The sequence below is a fragment of the Apium graveolens genome, chromosome 5 (genome assembly GCF_009905375.1).
Source record: "Apium graveolens cultivar Ventura chromosome 5, ASM990537v1, whole genome shotgun sequence".
Classification (NCBI taxonomy): Eukaryota; Viridiplantae; Streptophyta; class Magnoliopsida; order Apiales; family Apiaceae; genus Apium; species Apium graveolens.
Window position 1 is genome coordinate 200,634,560 of NC_133651.1, and position 10,178 is coordinate 200,644,737.

At 33.0% G+C, this 10,178-nt stretch overlaps 1 long non-coding RNA gene across 1 annotated transcript; it reads right to left on the bottom strand.

Moving 5' to 3' along the window:
* Positions 1-3,935: 3,935 nt before the first annotated feature.
* LOC141661738 (uncharacterized) lies at positions 3,936-4,912 on the bottom strand. The gene is made up of 3 exons (XR_012550114.1): positions 4,642-4,912; positions 4,440-4,545; positions 3,936-4,320 (listed from the first exon to the last, which is right to left on the bottom strand). It is a non-coding gene; the product is annotated as an uncharacterized LOC141661738 (long non-coding RNA).
* Positions 4,913-10,178: the final 5,266 nt, after the last annotated feature.

A 10,178-nucleotide genomic window follows, 5' to 3' on the forward strand; every position in this document is an offset into this window, starting at 1 on the left:
AAAATGTCAAAAATATTGATAAGGAAAATGCGGAACCGAATAGCGGGCCAGTAGTCGTGGCTAAAAAGGTGTCTACCGAGAAGTTTCATAAGAAGCCTAGAGCCTTGAAGCCAACTTCACTTTAACTGTGTATGCAAATAAATGAACCTGAATTTATACTTGGATCAGGAAGTATGGAGCCTGCTGATTCGGAGCACTCGAGTTCTTTGAAGATTTGGGATTATTCGGATTCTGAGTCTGCTCCGGCTTCTTCCTGGTCTACTATTCCCAATAGGTTTGTGAATTTTTTTGTATGAAATTATTGATGAATTAATTAAATTTGATTTGTTGTGGAAATGTTAAGTACATTCAAATCTCGCGTAATTAATAATCGATAAATTTACTAACACACCATAAATTAATTATTCTTACATAATTTTTTTGGTCATTTATATTTAACCTGGATAAATTAATAAAATTATCCGGTCTGATGCTATTTAAATTGATCATCTGTTCCTGTTTTGCAGGACATTGTTGTGCAGGCCTTTGACAGTAGACATTGGGAGGTGCACTTGTGTGATTGTGAAAGAAAAATGTGTAGAAGGACTACATGGGGGCAGTTTGTACACCCTTTACAGTAATGTAAGGTTTTCGTGTTTTACGACATTTCACTTTCTTATTTTCTGCAAGTTTAACTCTTATAATACTGTTAATCGTATTGGGATATTGTATAGTAATTGAGGTTTCTTAGTTGATTATTCATGTTTGTTAGTGTTGTCTTGGAGTAGGTTTTGCACTATAAATTACATTATAATAGCGTTATAGTGCTGGGTTGTAGTTGCTCTAATTTGTTACAAGTATTAACAACTAACCATTGTCAATAATTAATATGTCATGCTGCATAATGTTTGTTTCGCGTTTGAAATATTTGATTCTTATAATAGTGTTAATTATATTGCGATTTATGACTTAGTTTTTATATAATAATTAAGGTTTCTTAGTTGATGTTTCGTGTTTGTGACCTGGATTGTAATTTATTAAGCATTAGTAACAAATAACTATTGTCAGTATGTTATGCTGTAATCTATTTGTCATGCCATTTGAATATTTTGATTGTACCTCATAGTAGTTAGAATTGTCTTTCAACACAGCTTAGTTTGAGAAATCATTCTCATTCCAACTTTGCTTTCATTCCCAAACACTTCACTAAATTCATGGATGTTTCGCTAAGCAGTCGTTATTTTATGATTTGTACTCATTTGATCAAACTTGTGCTAATACATTGAACAAGTATATTTGGAGGAGATAATAAAAATACTGCCTTATCACTAGGCATTGTGATCTCATAGATAGGAACTGAGAAATGGTTATAATTTGGCCCACATGTTGATATTGGAAATCAGAGCAAACAAGTTCACAGTCTGCTGATTATAATCATGTGAGATAAACATGACCTTAGTGAAATTTGTTTGATATGTCCTGTGATTTGATTTAGTTCACAGTAGTCATTCTATGTAATCAACCATTTAGATGTTGTTTGGGAGCCACTACAACATATTTGCAATCATACAACTATTTTTTACCGTTGTGTGACAAGTATGTTTTCCGTTGTCTATCCAACACTCGTGTGATTGAACATGAGACAATGGTTGTTTTTACCCTTGTAAAAAGAGAGATTAAACAACATGTTAGAGTGCTTGTGTTAACATGGAACACACAACAGTTATTCTAAACAAACTGTTGTTGGAACTTTTTTAAACAACTGTTTTTTTATTCAACTATTGTCTGTCTAACTTAACAACAATGGTTTTGTAGAAAAACCATTATTGTTAACTTATTCGATATTTTCATAAACAACAGTTTATAAAAAAAATTTAACTAGCTAAAACCATTGTCTTGAATGTTTTTTATTTAAAAGACAATGGTATAAAAAATTTAAACCATTGCAAAGAATATCAAAAGACAACAGTTTTTTTAAAAAAAAATAAGTGAATGAGACATACAACGGTTTTCATCATTTTTTAAGTGGGTTTCACACAACAGTTTACAAAATTAATCTCATTATTTAAAATAAATCAATTTTAAAATAAAATGATATTATAATAATTCAATTGTTATTTCACAATTAAAATTAAATTTATAATACAATGTTTCTCTACAAAAATAACAACTATAACTTAAAATCTATTTCTAAACATGATCATTAAGGTACACATTTTAATCGTCTCGGCTATTAAAAACATCAAGTCCCATTTATGTTGGATCAGTGGCTTGCAACTCAACCTTGATGCTGTGGAGTTCCCTCTTGAATCTGACCTGACCTTAGAGCTTGTATTCTCGTCAATATACTTGTAGTTGCAGAACCACAGAGAGTAGCCTTCTATGTTATACATGCCCAGACCAAAACTAGTGTCTCATTTGATGTCAACTTCGAAAACTTTGCACCAGACAGTGCTTCCACCGAGGAGCTCCCCAACAAGTAAAGCTGGTAAGATTAAATAATATTTTAGCTTTACCAGTAACCAGATATTCTACAGAGGAAATAAATCATGAACCATGTAGAATATAACAAAAAAAATCCCACATCTAAAACCGTAACACGAGTTTTATTAATGAGATGTGAAGCTGTATATAGATGCACAATCACATTTTTTAAACTTTCTGGGCAAACATTTACATTGCTCTGTGTAAACATATATTGAATGTAAAAGCTCATGTATTTAATGCAAGAAAAGTATAACACGAGTTCACAGAGCAATTACCTGGTATGAGAGTGTTCATTCATGACAGATGTAATTCTACGGAAAGGGGTAGCCGGTAAATGTGTTATGACAGTTGGGCTGGCAGGTGCTACATTCGACTGATCTCTATTTGGTCTATCCAGGTAATAGAGAAACATAATTAATGTTGATACTAATATAGTGGAACACACAAGTACAATGACCCAATTGCTGAAGTTACTGAAAGAAGGCAGTTCGGTTATCTTCTCAGGTTCATAGTTTAGATCAATTTCTACTTTCTGGCCATTGGCTGCAAGTAAGATGATCAATTTATCTTTGAACCTCTCGGAGCAGAGAACTTTGACCTCATATTCTGCCTCCCCTGCTACTCCATAATTTTCCATGTGGACATGTGTGATCAGTAACTCTTTCCGACCATTCCAGTCAACTACAACATTTATATTACCGACTACCGTTATGATAGACTTGTCAGCCTTGGGGTCAAATAGTAATATGCACGACCTGTGCCTATAGGGTTGATTAATGCAGTAGATGCCGAGAGTAGGCACACAAATTGTGATATGCACGAAAAATAGAACTCAACATCTACATTTGTTAACAAAGATGATGCAACCACTATTATTCAATCAACATTTTAGAAGCTTTCAGGTCAATTCACACCCACAGTCAGAATTAAATATTTCAATCTTTTTCAGTTAATATGATCTCAAACTATCAATAAAATTATGTTTACACATATTAATTACAAGGCCTGCTAAGTAATATTTCATAATACTAGAATTGAAGAATACCTCAGCATTAACCTATGCAGTGTGTTTGATCCCAAATATGGAACTCGTGTTTAACATCTTCTCATGCTCGAAGGCCAATAGCAGGACTCAAATTGACAGATGGTAATGATAATCGCAGTGTAGGAGCAAAAGGTCGAAGAAGTGGCTCTACTGGAACATCCATCGAATTTCAAACATGGAATGCAACAGGAGTTCACTTCTTTAGAGACAAAATAGGGAAAATGCAACAGGAGTTCACTTTGTATTTCCAGTGTTGCAAATCCCCCAACAAAAAGGGCAGAAACAGATCCAGATATATATATATATATATATATATATATATATATATATATATTGTTGGCTCCTCGCAAATATGCACTAATCGTAACCCTTATTTCCTGCAATGACCCTTAAAATAGTTAGTGCAGCCAAACAACAACCTGGACAGTGAAAACACATATTCTTAAAATGCTTAACTATTAATATAAACTATAGAAAAAAGAAAACTAGTCGAACTTACAGCTCCACCGAGTGAATGTTCACACAACACTAGTTTTTGATTATTTTTCTTGGCTAGTCTATATAACTCCAATACATGATCCAATTGGTTTTAATCCCTTTTGGTGGCTTTCCTCCATAAAAAATAAGTGCCTTCTTAACACCTACCTTCTGAGATCCTCCGGTGATACTGGTTGTGAGCACTGGCTTATCAACTCCAGTGGCCTTCCAATACCCTGAAATTGCTTCACGATTTGGCCAGGCGCCATTAGGGTACTTCCGATCCCTTGGACTGAAAAAGTACCATTCCTGCTCCCCGAACGAAGCCTTTGCTGCATTTTTCAAACCAGAACACATCATCAACAATCTCCAATATAATAACATAACACGTCATCCTCATAATTAAATGATTATCACCCTGTACACAAATAATCACATATTTATAAATCACCTGGAAATTCCCACGGATCGAACTTATAAAGATCGACTTTAGCGATGATAGAAACAGGAAGAGGAGCAGAGGCACCCTTTTTCTTCTACTTGAACCACATCCTTAACTACTTAAAAGTAATTAAAAAATCAAAGCCTCAACTAATTAAAAAATAGGGTTTTAAATTTAAACCCCAATTGAAAACTTGGTTTTTAAAACTTACTCAATTCCATCTTTACACTCCAACGTGTAATTCTTTGCTCTTCAAACCTATGAATTTGAACAGAGTGAGGGGAGATGCGAGCTATTAGATCTTCACTCTCGAGAGCTGTTAGAGTTGAATTCTTTCTCAGTTCTTCAGTTTAAACTTTGCCCTTATATGCTATTAGCACTACAGAAACCCAAAATCATTATGTTTCAATTGGAGAGAGAGATAGAAGAGAGAGAGAGGGATAGACAGAGTTAGCCAACAGAGAAACAACAAAGAAGATGAAAAATTATTAATCAAGAATAAAGTCGGAGACTGATTTGAGAAGAAAAGGTAAATGGAAGCTATAAGTTAGATAAGGTCTGAGTTGAAAGTAAAAGGGGAGTTAAAGGGGGGAACCAAATTTTGTGAAGGGGGGAAATGATTGACCGATGGAGGGAACCAAAATATTGGTTTGATATTATTAAAAAATCAAAATTATAGTAGTAAATTTTAAATAGTTATTTTTTCATTTAATTAAGATCAAATTCAAGGGAATATAAATTTCAAAATTTTTAATTATTTTTATAAATAACTAATGTCAATATATTTGTACAGTTGAATTATAGAAGACACATATTAAAAAATTATTTTATCAATCGTCTATAAATCTCGTGTTGTTGAGTAGTACATTTATTAGTTTTTCTATTTATATCGCGCAAGATACATTTAATATGCCTAAAATAGATATATCTTAAAATCCATACGGTTGGATCGTCGAAAAAATAATTTTAAATATTAATCTTGTAAATCGGGAACGAGTCTCGTTGTGGGGAGGGGTACTTTTACCGGATTTTTCTAATCCTGGCATCCAAGATGGATTTCAATTTTTTTAAATTTTTTTTTTCATATGACTAAAATTGATATATCTTAACATCCGTACCGCTGGATTGTCTAAAAAATTATTTTAAAAATTTATCTTGTAAATCAGGAACGAGTCTCATTGTCGGGAGGGGTACTTTTACCGAATTTTTCTAATCCTGACCTGCAAGATTAATTTCATATTTTTTAATAATTTTTTCATATGACTAAAATTGATATATCTTAACATCCGTACGGTTGGATCGTCGAAAAAATTATTTTAAAAATTAATCTTGTAAATCGGGAACGAGTCTCGTTGTTGGGAGGGGTACTTTTACCGGATTTTTCTAATCCTGACATGCAAGATGAATTTCAAATTTTTTATTAATTTTTTCATATGACTAAAATTGATATATCTTAACATCCGTACGGTTGGATCATCGAAAAAATCATTTTAAAAATTAATCTTGTAAATCGGGAACGAGTCTCATTGTCGGGAGTGGTACTTTTACCGAATTTTTCTAATCCTGACCTGCAAGATGAATTTCATATTTTTTAATAATTTTTTCATATGACTAAAATTGATATATATTAACATCCGTCCGGTTGGATCGTCGAAAAAATTATTTTAAAAATTAATCTGGTAAATCGGGAACGAGTCTCGTTGTTGGGAGGGGTACTTTTACCGGATTTTTCTAATCCTGACATGCAAGATAAATTTCATATTTTTTAATAATTTTTTCATATGACTAAAATTGATATATCTTAAAATCCGTACGGTTGGATCGTCGGAAAAATCATTTTAAAAATTAATCTTGTAAATCGGGAACGAGTCTCGTTGTTGGGAGGGGTCCTTTTACCAGATTTTTCTAATCCTGACATGCAAGATGAATTTCAAATTTTTTAATAATTTTTTCATATGACTAAATTGATATATCATAACATCCGTACGGTTGGATCGTCAAAAAATCATTTTAAAAATTAATCGTGTAAATCGGGAACGAGTCTCGTTGTCGAGAGGGGTACTTTTACCGGATTTTTCTAATCCTGACATGCAAGATGAATTTCATATTTTTTAATAATTTTTTCATATGACTAAAATTGATATATCTTAACATCCGTACGGTCGGATCTTCGAAAAATCATTTTAAAAAATTAATCCTGTAAATCGGGAATGAGTCTCATTGTTGGGAGGGGTACTTTTACCAGATTTTTCTAATCATGACATGCAATATGAATTTCAAATTTTTTAATAATTTTTTCTTATGACTAAAATCGATATATCTTAACATCTGTACGGTTGGATCGTCGAAAAATCATTTTAAAAAATTAATCCTGTAAAACGGGAACGAGTCTCGTTGTCGGGAGGGGTACTTTTACCGGATTTTTTAATCCTGACATGCAACATGAATTTCAAATTTTTTAATAATTTGTTCTTATGACTAAAATCGATATATCTTAACATCCGTACGGTTGGATCGTCGAAAAATCATTTTAAAAAATTAATCCTGTAAATCGAGAACGAGTCTCGTTGTCCGGAGGGGTACTTTTACCAGATTTTTCTAATCTTGACATGCAAAATGAATTTCAAATTTTTTAATAATTTGTTCTTATGACTAAAATCGATATATCTTAACATCCGTACGGTTGGATCCTCGAAAAATCATTTTAAAAAATTAATCCTGTAAATCGGGAACGAGTCTCGTTGGTGGGATGGGTACTTTTACCATATTTTTCTAATCCTGACATGCAAGATGAATTTTAAAATTTTAATAATTTTTTCATATGACTAAAATTGATATATCTTAACATCCGTACGGTTGGATCATCGAAAAAATCATTTAAAAATTGAACTTTGTAATCGGGAATCTCATTTTATACAGTAATACTTTTACAATGGTTTCCTTGAAACACCATTGTGTAAAGACAAACTAAGACAATGCTTTTTTTTATTATAAAACCGTTGTGTAAGTATGTCAGTTTTTTTCAATCTAACGACTAATATCTAATCTCATTTCAATCAAGGGCTGTCATTGTGACACTTCAGCAATCCGAGTAATATGTTTACAACCTATCATGCGCTGCCACCTCATCAGGTGGTGCCCATTTAAATTATAAAATAACTGTTTCAGACAACTGTTTTATTCCGTTGTATGAAGGTTTTTAAGACAACCCTTCTAAAAACTGTTGTGTGAATTACACAATGTAATACCTAAAAGCTTGTATGAGACTAACTAAGACAACACTTTTGTTTTAACATAAAACCATTGTATAAGAATATTAGCTATTTTTCGATCTAACGGCCGATATCAAATCTCATTTCAATGAAGGGCTCTCATTTCGCCACCTCAGCAATCCTTATGAATGATTTACCACCTATCATGTGCTGCCACCTCAATACGTGGTACCCATTGAAATTCCTCAGACAACTGTTTTCATTCCGTTGTTTGATGGTTTAGAGGACAACCTTTCTAAAAAACCGTTGTCTGAATTACACAATTTAATGTTAAAACCGTTGTCTTCTAACCCTATATGTTAACATAGTAACAACGGTTTGTAATCGTTGTGTTAAAGATCTACAACAACACTATATTTAAAAAACCGTTGCCTGACTCGATGAGAGGATACAACTTGTACAACAGTTTAAAAAAGATGGATATCCGTTGTCTGTTCTGGAGCTCACACAACTATTTTTTTTGCAAATTCAATTCACCGTTATATGATTTTTTAGGACGACGGTTTTTTTTAACCATTGTCTGTCAAGTGTTGTCTGATTGTAAATTTCTTGTAGTGAGCATTTAGAATTACATGTACTCTGTCACAATTCTTGAAAAGGTTAGTATTTGACTCTTTAATGGATTATCTCAGGAGGGTCATGGAAGACAATCGAAAACTTGCAGTGGCTCGCCACAAGAGGCATAATGGAAGATCTGAGTTTATAGTTGCTCAATCAACAAAGGGGATTTTATGTCCTCGTGATGATAGTTTTGTGGGAAGTGTCACTTCCAACCTCATAGGTCCCAAGTACAATATATGGGATCAGGTTCGATGTCCATTTTAGTACCATGCTGTTGAAGAGCTGGTTGATTGAAAACCATGGGTTCCAGCCACATGTCGTGTCAGAGCTCAATGAAAAGAGTTTCTGGAAGATGTTTGATGCTGAGCTTTATGAGCAGTGTAGGAGGAAGTATGGAGCTGTTTCATGAGCGTGTACTACAAGTGTAAGAAACGTAGGAAGATTGAGAAAGAGGTTCAGGAAGCCGAGCAAGCCCATCTTGAGACCGCTTATGCAGAAGTAGACATGTCAGTAGATTAATTTTTATGCAGGTTTTCTCGCTAAATTATATGAGATATGTCTCTGCTTTTATCATTTACTATTCGTCCAATGTTTGTAGTTCTTGCACATTTTTGGCTATGATTGCTTAATTACTTACCGTAAATGAAATTAGACTTTGCAAGGGAGTTTTTGTTAACTTTGTGATTGCATAAGATTTTGGCAGGTCGAGAATTTAAATTGGAAGCCGAAAATGGCCGGATACTGAAAATTTAGTTTTTGGTTATTCTGGAAAAACAAACCTACGACGGTTGTTCTTCAAACATTCTTTCATAATTATTGTGGTAAAATGAACTTACGACGGTTGTTCTTCATATATTTCGTCCTAATGAATCCATTTTCATATTTAAAAATATTTTTTTTTGAATTTTCATTTTCCCAGCTTGTAGGCCCCATCTTCTAAAATACGACGTTTTTTTCTGTCGGAAATTTCTAACTTACGACGCATTCTTTCGTCGTAAGTACATAACTTACGACGTTATTGTTCGTCGTATTTTGGTATTTTACGACAATAAATTCCGTCGTAAGTTGATTTATTATTTTATTGAGTATGTGGGCCCCTACTTCCTAACTTGTGACGCAATTTTATCTTGTGACAAAAAAACGAACTTACTACTCGACCAAAAACGACGATTTTTTTCCGTCATAAATGGCTCAATTACGACGATTTCAGTTCAAAAAAACCGTCGTCAATGGCCAGATTTCTTGTAGTGATATTCGTCTTAATATTGCATTTTTTAACTTGACATTACTCAATTAGATTACAAGAATATGAATTAGACATCAAAAATTTTCCAGAAATGTTGTGTAAGATTGCGTAGACATCGATCGATGTCTATGAGAAAATATCTTTAACATCAGTCGCGAAGACATCATATATAACTGATGTTTAAGGTGTTTTTTCTAGTAGTGAAACTGGAGGAAGACCTGGTAACTATATTGACGTATGTATTCTACACTTAATATGTTATTTCTAATTCCCTGGATTATAATACTAATATTTGAACAAAAACTATATAGGATGAAATACCAACATGAGAAACATAAGACACTACTCAGGAGGATATTCAAGGACAACAAAATCAAGATCAGATGGAATTTGAAGAGGACAAGAGACAATAAAGTCAATATCAGATGAAATTGGAACAACATGAGACACAAGAAAGTGAAGATCAATTTGAAGAGCAAGGACCATACAAAAAAACAAAAATGAACAAGTTACATATGTTATTCACTAAACTGTACTTAATAATCGCTAAATTATACATGTTAATCACTATATTGTACATATAAATTACTATTAATATGGTCTGGTTTCTAGAGTTTAGGGCATAACGGCACTAAACCCTAGACTAAGTTATGGTTTAGGCTCTAGGGT